The sequence below is a fragment of the Oryctolagus cuniculus genome, chromosome 12, assembly GCF_051225735.1.
Source record: "Oryctolagus cuniculus isolate XC-2025 breed Fujian yellow rabbit chromosome 12, ASM5122573v1, whole genome shotgun sequence".
NCBI classification, from domain to species: Eukaryota; Metazoa; Chordata; class Mammalia; order Lagomorpha; family Leporidae; genus Oryctolagus; species Oryctolagus cuniculus.
In genome coordinates this window covers 91,145,380-91,160,376 of record NC_142878.1, presented here as the reverse complement: position 1 = coordinate 91,160,376, position 14,997 = coordinate 91,145,380, and positions in this window count along the sequence as shown.

The window sequence follows — 14,997 nt, the reverse complement described above, 5'->3', positions numbered from 1 at the left end:
ACCCAGGATTCTTGGGCTCTGGGGTCACAGCAGTGACACATTCAGATGTGAGACACAGTTTATCTTCTGACTTCCTTCTCTGCCTCTACAGAGCAACCAGGCTCTCTCCTGTCTGACTCATTCTCTCTCTCTCCCTCCTTCCCTCCCTCCCACACCTCTCCTCTCACCCCCACTCCAGCTTGGATCACCAGGGCGTAAGCTGACACTCATGGAAGACAGCCTGCCTCCCTAGGTGAGACCCTCTCCTCCCAGCCTTTGGCCCACCCACATCTCTCCATCACTCTTTTCCCGTTCAAAACACAGGTGCCTTGTTCCAGTTTTGTTCCCTAAACAAGACCTGATTCACACAGACATTCATTGCTCAGTAAGACTCCCTTCTTCCTCCCACCTCAGCTGGGTGCTAGAACTGGGTGGATACTAAAAGGGGTGACTGGACCAAGGCTCACACCTGAGAGAGGCGCAGAGCCTCCGCCACCAGGCAGGAATACACCTCTGCCCCAGCAGCCCCGGGTCGGGAGTTTGGGGCTGCTGTCTTCATGTATATTTGTCACAGTGGCTTTGGACAGGGTTCTGGGACGCCTTGGTTGCTAAATAGCTCTTTGAATAGAAACTAGGTGGCTGCTTCTGTTTACCTAGGTTTGGAGGGTGATGTTTTTGTGGTCATCCTGTGCAAATTGGGAGAGAGCGTGTGTAAGCAGGACCATTACCCTCCCCCTGCACAGAATTCCACTGAGCAAATGAACAAAAATAAAGTACAACTCCAAGGACCTGGTTCCCGGCGGAGACTGATTTGCTAATGACGACGCTCTGTAGCCTTCTACCTGGACAAAAACTGGAGCCACATTTCCCGGGACGTTGCTTCCCAGGGGCTGAGGTGGTTGAGAGTTGGTGGATCGGATCCTTTTCCCAAGGCAGGCTGGCCCAGCCTTAGAGCTCTGAGCCAATGCAGTGTCTCAGATTTTGCATGGAGTACATGGAAAATGTGGCTTTTCAAGAGCCAGGGCAGACACTTGTTTTGGTCCTATAACTCTCCCACGCACAATAGAGGAAGAGGGCAACTCTCGGTGTTGAATACATCTGGGTTGGACTCTCCCGCCTACAGGCTGGCTGTGGCTTTGGCCAAGTTTCTTCATCTGCGTATCTTCCCCAGCAGGACTGTGTGATGCTGACGTGACGCTCTGTCGCCAAGCCTGGTCCTGGGGAAGGGTGCCTGTCACTACAGATGCCTGTCTCCCTGTCTCCCAGCCCAGCAGTCACCCTTGGACTGTGCCCTGCACCTGCTTGAGAAAGGTCTTCCCACCCCATCTGCAGGATGTGCCTGCTTCTGAGAATGGAGAGGAAACCCACATTAAGGGGCCAGGCGGGGGAAGCTGAGGAATAAGAGTAGAAATTCCAGACAACGCTTCCCTTCGCTGGAAGTCTCCAGAAATCAGGATGCCTAACAAGACCCCCCCCCCATGAAGAGTCCCCCTGAGCCCCGTTCACAGGCTGAGCACCCACTGGCCTCTGCCTCCCTGCCCACCTTTTTACTTTTCCCTGAAAAGCATACCTAGGAGCTAGCACTGTGGCACAGCAGGCCAAGCTGCCACTCCCATAGGAGTCCCTGCTGCTCCACCTCCAATCCAGCTCCCTGCTCCTGTGCCTGAGAAAGCAGCAGAGGGTGGCCCAAGTGCACGGGCCCCTGCACCTACTTTGGGACATCAGGAAGAAGCCTCTGGCTCTTGGTTTCGACCCAGCCCAGCCCCAGCTGTTGCAGCTGTTTGGGGAGTGAACCAGCGGGTGGAAAATGTGTGTGTGTGTGTGTGTGTGTGTCTGTATCTCCCTCTCTCTCTAACTTTGCCTTTCAAATAAATAAATAAATCTTTAAAAAAAAAAAAAAAAAGCAGGTCTAATGATTAGCAAAACAAAGCCAAGGGGAGTGAAGGGGGAACTGACCTATGTTATGTTGCTAACCGGTCACCCCTGCCCAGTTTAGATTCATCAGGAAAGTAGATGAAGTGGCCGTGTGTGTCTGCTCTGTTCTAGCTCCTCCCACTCGTCCTGGGACAGTGGTCCCAGCCAGGATAGCAACAGCTAGCACTTACAGAGAGCTTGTGTGTGCCAGGCAGCACAGTAAGCACTGTACATGGATTTGCGTGTTGAATTCGCCCAAGCCCGAAGTACATCTCCTTATTCTCATTCCCAATCTTCAGATGAGCAAGCGGAGGCAGAGGGCTGGTGAGCAGCTTGCCCACAGCACAGCCTCATAGCTAGAGCGTCACAGGGATGACACCGCGGCTCCTGCTGCCAGCCTTCCATGCCCCCTTCTCCCCCTCCCCCACCCCATCCTGCTCTCTGCAGTTGGGATCCCAGTTTTCTGCGGTTCTGATCGCTTCACTCGGGCCCAGGAGCCCACTTGGTAATCTAATCAGCTATCCAGTGCAAGGAAAGGCTGTAGGAAATCCCCCCCCACCATGTCCCACACACCCTGGACATTCCCCATGAACGCGGCTTCAAATCCAAAGCCAATGCCATCTCATCTTGCAGATCTTTCTTGATTTGCCCTGAGCTCTCCTCTGTCTCTCCTGTCACCCTCGCCTCCTCCTAGTAATAACTCATGTCTGTACTGTACATTATATCCTGCAAAGCACTTTGCCACCCTGCCCTTCCGCCGGCCCGGCTACCTTCTATGACAGAGATGGCAGAGAACATGAGGGTTCAGAGACAGAACCACGCTCTGGATCCCTCTCTGCCTGCAACCTCGCTCCCTCCCCGGTGTGTGACGCTGGACCATTACTCACTTGACTTCTCAATGTGTCAGTTTCCCTGTCTGTGAAATGGGGGCAATAATAGCAACTCCACCCTAGGGTTGGAGGATTGGAAGAGATAAACCAACCCGCCATCGTTATCATCATCTCACTGAATCCACCCCCAAATGTCTGCAGGAATGAACAAAGCAAGTCAGTTCTTGTCATCAATTCAAATGAGCTTAAACCTCTAAGGCTTCCCCCAGCTCCATCAAGCTGTGACACCTTGAGCAGCTCAGCGACCTACTTACTAGTACCTCAGTTTTCTCATCTGTAAAGTGGGCATGACAACAGTAACTGCCTAATAAGCTGGTTGTAAGAGACCGAGTGAGCTAATAGAAAGGCCCCTGGAACTGTGCCTGGCAGATGCTTGGTGTGTGTCATGGAACAGGCAAGGAGACATCAGGTAGCATCCTGAGCCACAGGGGATCAGTCCCACCGATTCCACGGCCTCAGTCCTCGCCCAGGATGGAAACCGTCCCATCTGATCCATGTGCATTTGGGCAGGAGCCTTCTCTGTCCACGCCTGTCAGGTCTCTTCCCTGCGAAGCAGCCTGACTGATGGTGGAGACTCCAGGAGGGAAAGTGAGTGAGTCAGCACCAGAGCTGGGGGCTGCTGGGAAGAGGAGCTGTGGCCTTGTCCTCACCTGTGTCTGGCCACATCACTTAAGCCCTCCATCAAGGCCAGGAGCTTAGCGACACCCACGCCGGCCATGCAGCCTGGAATCTGCAACCAAACCCTCATCACACACATTGATGTCACCGTGCGAGCTGGGCCCCAGCTCCTGCACAGAGACAGGCCCTGGCCTTGAGGCTTCTACCATTTCTGACGCATGAGTCACCCAGGAGACAAGACCAGACAGCCCTGTGCGCAAGGAAGGAGGGCTGGGCGGCGGATCCAGGGCTAGAAGAAAAACAAACCAGGCTCCGAACGAACGGGTGGGGCTGCCCAGCTGCCAGGCAGGCAGGGGAGCAGGAGCCGGGCAGAGGGAGGGAGCCGCCTGCACCAGGAGCTGCCGGAGCCGCGCAGGAGCAGACTTGACTGATTTAAACCGGAGTCCAGCTGGGAAAACACCAACCCTGCCGCACAATATGGGTTAGCGTCAGTTTTGAGATCCTTTTAAATAATATGCTTCTCTGATGACAGAGCAGCACATGCTTATGGAGAAACTTTTCCCAATGTAAATTTTAAATGTCAGATGCGTTTACAGAATTAGGTCACTAGCAATAAGTATCAGTCCATTTGCTGCTAGTCTGCTAGTCTTTTCTTCTAAGCCCATGTATGAGAGATATTTAAAGTTCGTGGAAAAGGCATACTATGAAAAAAACAACTATGCATGGGATTCCTTTTTTTTTTTTTTTGCACCCAAATAAATCTAACATTTACTTAAATCTTCCATGAAGTTTTTGAAGTCCCCCATAAATATGCATATATAAACTTATAGTTCGATAAACAAAATCAGAGCCACACCCCTAGAGTTCTGTATTTTATTCACTTACCATAAGGTCATGGCCCTTTTCCTGTGTTACCATACTACTGTGATAACGCATAATGGCTGCACTTAGGGGAGAGATGTGTCACGGTTTCTGTAGCCGCACCCCACTCACTGAACACTCAATGTTACAAAAGGGTGGGCGTCTGCCCTTGCTCACTGCTTGCAACACCCGCGTCCCGTATCTGGGTTCTAGACCTGGATCTGCTTCCAATCCAGCTCCCGCTAAGGCACACCCCAAGAAGACACAGGTAATTGTGCCGGCCTGTGGCACAATGAACTGGGTTTCCTGAAACAGAGAGTGGGAATTCGGGGACAAGGACGCAAAGAATGGAGCCAAGACAAGTCCTGATCAAGGCTCGTTTATTGAATAAATGCAGTAGTATTTAAACATGACCAGTTGTTTACAAGAAGGAGCACAAAAGATTTACATATCAAAAAGGCTCTTAAGGTTACAATAAAACACTTAGGTGATAAATGCAGGTTACAGGTGTGACTGATTATCTGTATCATCTCTTGTGAAAGGTTTAGGTTCTTCCTACCTCTTCCCGGGATCTCCCTAGCCCAATTGTCTGTGCCGGGAAGTCTCCATTCACATGTTTAAGTGTAAACAAAGGGAGTGACTACCTGTGGCTGCCCACAGGTAATGGCTCCAGTTCTTGGGTCACTGCTACCCACATGGGAACCCAGACTAAGTTCCAGGCTTCTGGTTTCGGCCTGGCCCAGCCCTGGCAGTTGCAGCCATTTTGGGAGTGAACCATCAGATGGAAGATTCCCTCTCTCTCTCTCTCTCTCTCTGTAACTCTGCCTTTCAAATAAAAATAAATAAATCTTTTTTAAAAAAATCAAATTAAGTACATATGTTTTTTAAAAATAATGTGGAATCTTTTTTTTTTTTTTTTTCAAAACGTTGAGGCCAGGACCAGCATTGTAGCGTAGAAGGTTAAGCCTCTCTGCCTACAGCACCGGCATCCCATAAAGGCACTGGTTCAAATCTTTTTTGCTCCACTTCTGATCAAGCTCCCTGCTAATGCACCTGGGAAAGTAGTTGAAGTACTTGTGCCCCTGCACCCACATGGGAGACCCGGATGAAGCTCCTGACTCCTGGTTTCAGCCTGGCCCATCCCTGGCCTTTTCAGCCATTTGAGGAGTGAAGCAGCAGATAGAAGATCTCTATCTCTTCTCTCCCTTTCTCCTTGTAACTCTGCCTTTCAAATAAATAAATAAATATTTAAAAAAAAAAAAAGAGTAAAGGCAAATAGACAAATCTGAATATTTTTGAATTGTGGTTGACTGTGGGTAATAGAACCTGTGGAAATGGAAATTCTAAGAGGAGACTGCTTGTGCTGAAAACATCCAGATCCTTCAAGTTACTAATTCCACTGCTAGAAATGGATTACCAGAGCATAATCAGATATATAGACAAAAATGTAAGTTAAAATGGCCATAAGTATATTCTTCATAGTAGTCATATTTCTGTAAACTTCCACTGCTTTCCCAGGTGCATTAGCAGGGAGCTGTATCAGAAGTGGAGCAGCTGAGATTCGAACGAGTGCCCACATGGGATGCTGGCACTGCAGGAAGAGGCTTAGCCTTCTACACCACAGCCCTGCCTGGGCTCTTTCAAGATAGTGAAAAGGCATTCAGGTAACTTTTGCAACAGTCTGTTGTTATAAATGTTCTGCTTTATTATTGCTTATTGTTACACTCTTGCTGTGCCTAACTTAGACATTGAACTTTACCACACCTGTGTATATAAAGGGAAAAAACATCGTGTACATGGGGCTGAATAGGATCTTGGTTTTGGGCATCTGCTGGGAGCCCAAGGATGTGTGCCCCACAGAGAAGGGGGACTGTGGCTAATAGACAGGAACCGCTCTCCAGAAACTCCGTTCGTTCCCACCCCACTGGCAGTGTATAAACACACTTCTCTCCCTGGGCTGAGCTGTGAGCTCAGGTTACAGATCAGGAAAACTGGGCTCCTACAACTGAGACCCAGAGTCCCACTCCTGCAGTCAGCGTCAGGACCAGACAAGGGGAGTTCTGTTTCCCAGAGCACTGGAATTGTATTCAAGGCTCCTTCTTATGTCGATGCCTGCTGGTGAAAATATTTTTGAGAACCTTCAGCATCTCAACCCATGGATGCCTTTGGCAGTCTGGTTAAGCCCACCCACCTGTTCTCAGGGTAATATTTGTATACATGTAACAAAACACAGGAACCCAGGAGGTGCCGTGGAAGGCAAGTGCACTAAATATAAAGGCAAAATGATGAGGTATTCCTTCCTCAAAGCACCGAATGCCAAGGTCAAAGCTGCACATGGAGAATTGGCTTGCCTTGGGTTCTGCATGTCTGGAACATTCTTACAGAATGCTCCTGTTACTGAGCAATTTCTAAAGCTAATCACTTAGGAAAGCAGCCCAGCTCTTTGCTGTTTGCTACAGCTTCTGCTGGCTCAAAAAGTGCTGGGTCCTATACCCCTCGCTTGTGACACAATCTATTGCTTATGCTCAAGTCACCTGGCCCTCCAGGGTTCCTGTGAGACTCAGACCTCCGAGAACAGCACAAAGACACCGACTCTCTGGCTGCTGCCTTGGCTGTGGGTTATGAGGTCTTTTATCTCTGATCCAGGAGTTCTGTGTCTTCTTTCATTACCCATGAAGCTGTGGCAAGGGCAAAACCTCAGGGCCTTCACACGTCCAAATCTACAACCTTTACAAGTTGCAGAGGCCATTGCTGATGTTTTAAGATATGTGCAACAACTCTAATGCATACTGAAAATACCTATAATTTTAATGGTGTTGACATCACATCACATGTTTTGTTACTTTCATTCGTAATTAGAGAAAATGACAGCCTGAATGTAAAGGTTTATGAAAAGAAATGTATCAGGGTTGGGCTGGGCACTGTGGCTTAGTGGGCTAGGCCTCCACCTGCCATGCCAGCATCCCATACAGGCACCAGTTCATGTCCCAGCTGCTCCTCTTCCAATCCAGCTCTCTGCTAATCTGGGAGAGCAGTGGAAGATGGTCCAACTGCTTGGGCCCCAGCACCCGCGTGGGGAACCCGGAGGAAGCTCCTGGCTCCTGGCTATGGATCGGCCCAGCTCCAGCTGTTGTGACCATTTAGGGACTGAACCAGCAGATAGAAGACCTCTCTCTCTGTCTCTCCCTCTCTCTGTCTGTAACTCTGCCTCTCAAATAAATAAGTAAATAATCTTAAAAAGAAATGTATCTTGTTATTTTCTCATTCAAGTTCACAGATTTTGTGAGGATTCCTGTCTACCACCAACTACCAAGAAGAACACCAGAAAAACCTGTCGGTCAAGCAAAGGAAGCCCGACTGCTTAGTTTAGTACTTTCCCAGTCAGTAGATCTCATTAGGCCTCCTAACTGCAGTAACGGGGAGAACAACCCCTTGCTAGAGAATGGGTAGCAAGGCGGGCTGCAAGGCAGGGTATTCATGGATGGGTTTGAGGTCTGGGTCCAACTGGTCCAATTTTGCAATTCTTTATTTATTTATTTTCAATGTATTTGAAAGGCACAGAGAGAGAGAAAGAGAGAGAGAGAGATTTTCCATCCATTGCTTCAATCTCCCAAATGCCTGAAACATCCAGGGCTTGGCCAGGTCAACGCAAGGAGCCTGGAACCCCATGTGGGTCCCAGCGTGAATGGGAGGGACCAAGAACTTGAGCTGCTGCCTCCCGGGATGCGCATTAGCAAGAAGCTGAATGAAAAGCAGAGGAGCCGGCTCACACCAGCACTCCAACATGGATCGTTGGCATCACAAGCAGCGGCTTAACTTTCTGTGCCACAACACTGCCCTCCAAACAGCGTCTTAAAAAAAAAATTATTGGCCAGCGCCGCGGCTCACTAGGCTAATCCTCTGCCTGTGCCGCCGGCACACACCGGGTTCTAGTCCCGGTTGGGGCGCCGGATTCTGTCCCAGTTGCCCCTTTTCCAGTCCAGCTCTCTGCTGTGGCCCGGGAGTGCAGTGAAGGATGGCCCAAGGGCTTGGGTCCTGCACCAGCATGGGAGACCAGGAGAAGCACCTGGCTCCTGGCTTCGGATCAGCGCAGTGCGCCGGTTGTAGTGGCCATTTGGGGGGTGAACCAATGGAAAGGAAGACTTTTTTTTTCTTTCTTTCTTTTTTTTTTTTTTTTTGACAGGCAGAGTAGGCAGTGAGAGAGAGACAGAGAGAAAGGTCTTCCTTTGCCATTGGTTCACACACACACCCCCCAATAGCCGCTACGGCCAGCACACTACGGCCGGTGCACTGCTCTAATACGAAGCCAGGAGCCAGGTGCTTCTCCTGGTCTCCCATGCGGGTACAGGGCCCAAGCACTTGGGCCATCCTCCACTGCACTCCCGGGCCACAGCAGAGAGCTGGACTGGAAAAGGGGCAACTGGGACAGAATCCGGCGCCATGACCAGGACTAGAACCCGGGGTGCCGGCGCTGCAGGCGGAGGATTAGCCTATCGAGCTGTGGTGCCGGCCAGGAAGACTTTTCTCTCTGTCTCTCACTGTCCACTCTGCCTGTCAAAAAAAAAAAAAAAGATTTATTTTTATTTATCTGAAAGGCAAAGTTACAGAGCAAAAGAGAGGGATCCTCCATCTACTGGCTCACTCCCCAACAGCTGTACTAGCCCAAAGCCTCAAGCATGGAGCTTCTTCTAGGTCTCCCATGTGGGTGCAGGGGCCCAAGCACTTGGGCCATCCTCTGCCGCCTTCCCAGGAGCATTAGCAGGAGCAGCCGGGTCTTGAACCAGTGGCTATATGGGATGCCACAACACAACCCCAGCCAAGCACTATCTCAACTACTGTGCCAAACATCCACCCCTAAGTTTTCTCTCTTTATCTGACAGAGAGAAAGAGACATAGAGAGCTCTTATTCTCCGATTCACTCCCCTAATGCCTATGGAGCCAGGGATCCATCCAGGTCTCTCACGTGGGCAGCAAGGAACCAACCACAGGAGCCATCACCTGCTGTCTCCCAGGGTGTGCGGCAATTAGCAGGAAGCTGGAATCAGGTGCACAGCCAGGATTCTGACCAAGAGACCATGATATGGGATGCAGGCATTCCAACCAGCATCTTAAGCACTAGGCCAAACACCCACCCTTGACGTAATTTAACGTGGTCTTAGAAAGCAGGAAAGAAATGGAGCTTGGGCATAGTTTATAATCTAGGAGAACTGAGGGTTGGTAGACACAGTGGAGAGCAGGTATGGGAGCCAGCCGTGTAGACAGACTGCCTTGCACAAGTGAGCCATCTATGATTCTGATAGGACATTAGTCCATTTCCAGTTGCTGTAGCAAAAGACCTGAGGCTGGGCACTTGAGTTCACAGTTCTGGAGATTCAAGAGCATGGGGCTGGCACCTGCTTGCTGTGGTGAAGGCCTCTGGCTCCATCCCGGTGTGCAGATGGCATCAGAGGGGAAGGGCTCACACGGTGATACCGGGAGCCAGAGAGACGCGGGGCCTGGGCTCACTGTTCTTACAGCAAGGTTAGCTCTCAGGAGAACTAACTCACCCCACCAGCTAGCACTGACGCCGTCACAAGGCTGGTTCCCCAGCGACCTAAAGAGCTCCCACTGGGCCCCACCTCTTGAAGGTTCCATCACCTGCCAACACCACCATACTGGGGACCAAGCTTTCAGCCATGAACTGCTGGGGACAAAGCACATCCAAACCACACAGGAGAGTGCTTTGCCCTGACGACCAAACTGTTTGCCCACAGACATTCACTTCTCGGAGCAAGCAGTGAATCCACTTCTTGGTTTACCATCTTATCATCCTGGGAAAGACTGCTGGATGAGTTTTGTCACGGGGCAGGAGCTGTGGCACAATGAGTTAAGCCATGGCCTGCGATGCCAGCATCCTGTATCAGAGAACAGTTCTGGGTTGGCTGCTCCACTCCTGATCCAGTTCCCTGCTAATGCATTCTGGATGCAGGAGATGATGGTCCAAGTCCTTAGGTCCCTGTGGGAGACCAGGATGGAGTTCTAGGCTCTTGGCCCGGCCCTGGCCATTCCAGATATTTGGGGATAAACTATCTCTTTCTCTCTGTCTCTCCCTCTGTCTGTTATTCTTTCAAATAAATAAATAATATTAATAAATTCTTTTAAAAATATATATATTTATTAATTTATTTGAAAGGCAGAGTTACAGAGAAGCAGAGGCAGAGACAGAGAGAGAGAGGTCTTCCATCCTCTGGTTCACTCCCCAAATGGGCACAATGTCTGGAGCTGCACCAATCCGAAGCCAGGAGCCAGGAGCTTCTTCACTTCCAGGTTTCCCATGTGGGTGCAGGGGCCCAAGGACTTGGACCATCTTCTAGTGCTTTTCCAGGCCATAGCAGAGAGCTGGATCGGAAGAGAAGCAGACAGGTCTTGAACTGGCGCCCATAATATGGGATGCAGGCACTGCAGGCTGCAGCTTTAACCACTATGCTATAGTGTCAGCCCCTAAAATAAATCTTAAAAAAAAAAAAAAAAAAAAAGTTGTGTCATGCTGACACAGGTGGTCACAGTTCTCATTCAGGAAGACCAACTTAGCTGGAAACTCCATTTCTCATGGAAGTGGACTAACCTCTTTTTGCTTATTTTTGCTGTCCATTCTTGTCACGCTGAGAGTTTACTGTAGGTAGGGCATCTACTCCCACATCTAGCTGTGAGACTAGTTGGTTCATTACACATTTGTAGCCAAATATAATATACATTTGTGCCAGCGCCGCGGCTCACTAGGCTAATCCTCTGCCTTGCGGCGCCGGCACACCGGGTTCTAGTCCCGGTCGGGGCGCCGGATTCTGTCCCGGTTGCCCCTCTTCCAGGCCAGCTCTCTGCTGTGGCCTGGGAGTGCAGTGGAGGATGGCCCAAGTGCTTGGGCCCTGCACCCCATGGGAGACCAGGAGAAGCACCTGGCTCCTGGCTTCGGATCAGCGCGGTGCGCCGGCCACAGCGCGCCAGCCGTGGCGGCCATTGGAGGGTGAACCAACGGAAAAGGAAGACCTTTCTGTCTGTCTCTCTCTCTCATATCCACTCTGCCTGTCAAAAAAAAAAAAAGTGTCATGGCCAGAATTTTTCACGTATTTTCTTGCTAGATCTATTTAATTTTTAAAGTGAATTGTTGTTTTATTTTCTTTTTTAGAAGTGGGACTCAGGCCCTCAGGTACACAGAATTAATTCATTATACTACTCCGTCCACAGTTTACTGTCCTCAATAACTCTCTTGAAAGATTTCTTTTTTTTTCTCTCTCTCTCTTCCCTGATTCCTACCCTATCAATGCATTCTAAAGCATTTGGGGGTTGGGGGAGGTGCAGTGGCATAGCAGGTAAAACTGCTGCCTGCAGTGCCGGCATCCCATATGGGCACCAGTTCAAGTCCTGGCTGCTCCACTTCCAATCCAGTTCTCTGCTATGGCCTGGGAAAGCAGTAGAAGATGGTCCAGGTCCTTGGGCCCCTGCACCCATGTGAGAGACCCGGAAGAAGCTCCTGGCTCCTGGCTTCGGATCGGCACAGCTCCAGACATTGTGGCCATTTGGAGAGTGAACCAGCGGATGGAGGACCTCTCTGCTCCCCACCCCATCTCTTTCTCTGCCTGTCTCTGTCTCTCTCTCTCTGCCTCTGCCTCTCTATAGCTCTGCATTTCAAATAAATAAATAAATCTTTAAAAAAAATAAAACATTTGATGGGGCCAACGCTGTGGTGAGGCCGGTAAGGCAACTGCCTGCAGTGCCGGCATCCCATATGGGCACCAGTTCGAGTCCCAGCTGCTCCACTTCCAATCCAGCTCTCCGCTATGGCCTGGGAAAGCAGTAAAAAATGGCCCAAGTGCACCATCATGGGAGACCGAAGGAAGCTCCTGGCTCATGGCTTCAGATTGGCCCAGCTCTGGCCATTGCTGCAGTTTCAGGAGTAAACCAGGGGATGGAAGATCTCTCTCTCTCTCTCTCTCTCTCTCTCCTCTCTCTGCCTCTCTGTAACTCTGCCTTTCAAAATAAATAAATAAATCTTAAAAATAATAAAATAAAATAAAGCATTTGGTACATCCCTACATATGCAGGTCTCCTTAGAGAATATTTACTAGAATATTGTGTGAATACATCACTTAATACACAGAACCTTGTTACAAATATCCTTCTGAGTCCGATGTGTCTGAGGCCCAGCCATGGTGCTTTCTGTCTCTCCTCTTTCCCCAGCATTGTGTTTCCCAGTGTGCTACATTATTTGTAGTAACACCAGCTGCTACAATAAGCAAATCCCAGAGTATATGGCACCAAGCACAATTTATTCCTTATTCATAAAGTTCCAAAACTGGCATTGCAAATTAGCATGCAGGTTTCCCTCCAAGTGGTGATGTCAGGAACGAGGCTGCGTGGATTTTGGGCCTCTGTCTTCTCTAACAGGTGGCTTGCAAGGCTGGCAGGTCCACCTGCATCAAATGGCAGATGGTGAAAGGAACAGACCATCACACAGAACGGTGATCTCAGTTCCGTTCATTTGCCCTCTCTGGACCTCAGTGGAAGACTATACCTAGCTGCAGTGGAGGACAGGGAATGTGGACTATTCATGTATCCTCGCAGAGGAAATAGCTTTGGTGAGCAGTTAACCAGCTAATGCCATGGTGTGGAACTATCATGTTGTTCTCCGTTCCCAGCGACTGGCACTGAGGAGGCCCTCACTCCCCACCTCTCCAAGGCAGGCTGCAGTTGCTGTGCAGGACCTCTGGAAGCCTCTGTGAGAATTTCTCTGCCACCAGTACTAACATGTGGGAAAGCCCAGCCTTCTGATTTTTGATGTCCAGGCAATTATGAAGCAGTGTCTCATTTTTGTGACTACATCTCTCTGATGACTTATACATTTGAATGTATCTTACATTCTAGTTTCTGCTTCTGTGAATACTTATTTTTTCTATGTCATTTTTTTCTATAAAGTTATTTGTGAGTTTTTTCTTACCAATTTGCATGAATTTTTTTTTTGCAATCTGATGATGGCCACTTATCTTGTTTGAGATATTGCAAATATTATCTCCAAGTCAGACAGACACTTTTAACCTGATCTTCATTAAACAGAAATAGTAAAATTGTGACATAATCACATTCATTCAATTTGGGCCTTTCAATTTTTTCTTTGGTTTTAAAGATTATTTGAAAGGCAGAACTACAAAGAGAGAGAGAGAGAGAGACAGAGACAGAGGGCGAGAGACCCTCCATCAGCTGATTCACTCTCCAAATAACTAAAGCGACTAGGGTTGGGCCAGGCTGAAGCCAGGAAGCAGGAGCTTCTTCCAGGTCTCTCACGTGGGTGCAGGGGCCCAAGCACGTGGGCCATCCTCCACTGCTTTCCCAGGTGCACGAGCAAGGAACTGGATCAGAAGCAGAGCAGCCAGAACTCGAACCAGTGCCCATATGGAACGCCAGCATGGTGTTGCAGGCAGCGGCTTTACCCAGTACACCAGTGGCCCCTCTTTGGTTTTTATTTAAGGTATTTCCCTATCTTCATGTCACAAAGATAATCTCCTGTGTTTTCTTCCATTCCAGCGATCCCTCATATTTATTTTTGCACTATGGTAAACTCACACGTTTACTTCTTCTACAACATTTAAAATGTTTTCTTTATTAATTTATTGTGAGGGACAGAGATCTCTACCACCCACTGGTTCACTCTCCAAATGCCCACAATGAGCAGGGCAGGGCCATGGCCTAAGCCAGGAGCCAGGAATTCAGTCCAGGTCTCTCACATGGATGGCTCCACCCCTGCTGTGGCCCTTGCCTGGCTGATGCTGTGTAGATCCAGCCCATAACCAGTTTCTTGCCCTCTGCCACTTGCTCTGTGTGCACACCGGCAGTCAGTCGGTCACCTCGGATAATTTATTTTTCTTCTTGAATAAATTTGTTTTGGCTGTGAGTGTGTATCCTGTCTCCTCTCTGTTCTGCTCCTTTTCCTTATGGATATATTAATCCAACTTGTGTATGATGTAATAGCATAGCCTGAAAATAGATCATGAAAACAGAAGTGAAACAAATAGGCAAATTTACACTTACGATTGGAAATTTTAACTTACCTCTATGGGCAACTGATAGTACAAGCACAAAAATATCACTGAAGGTATAAAATATGTGAGCAGTAGCATTAGCAACATTGACCTAATTAACATACTGCAAACGCTGTGCCCAACAACTGTGGAGAGCTTATTCTCACGGGGGCAGTGATCGCTTCCCCAAACACACCACGTGCTGAGACACAGTCAGACTCCACAGATCTCAGAAGGAGGGTGGCATGGAGCGTGTTCTTCCATCGTGCAGTTAAGCCAGACATTTATCACAGGTAGGTAAGAAAGCGACTCTCAACCGCTTTGATATCAGATAAAACTTCTAAATAACTCACGCATCCAAAAAAAATTGCAATGGGAATTAGAGAAGACTTTGAACTGGATCATAGTGAAAAGCTAACACACCAAAACAAGTTCTGAAAAGTAAGCTTGCTACTTCAACATTGTTCAGATCATACTTTTATTTGTTCTTTTTTGGGTTCCTTAAGTGACCAAACTTAGGAAAAGTAAAAGGCAGAATAACAGAAAAATCACTTGTTAAAAACAAATATAGGGCCGGTGCCGTGGCTCACTTGGCTAATCCTCTGCCTGCAGCGCCGGCACCCCGGGGTTCAGGTCCCGGTTGCTCCTCTTCCAGTCCAGCTCTCTGCTGTGGCCCAGGAGGGCGG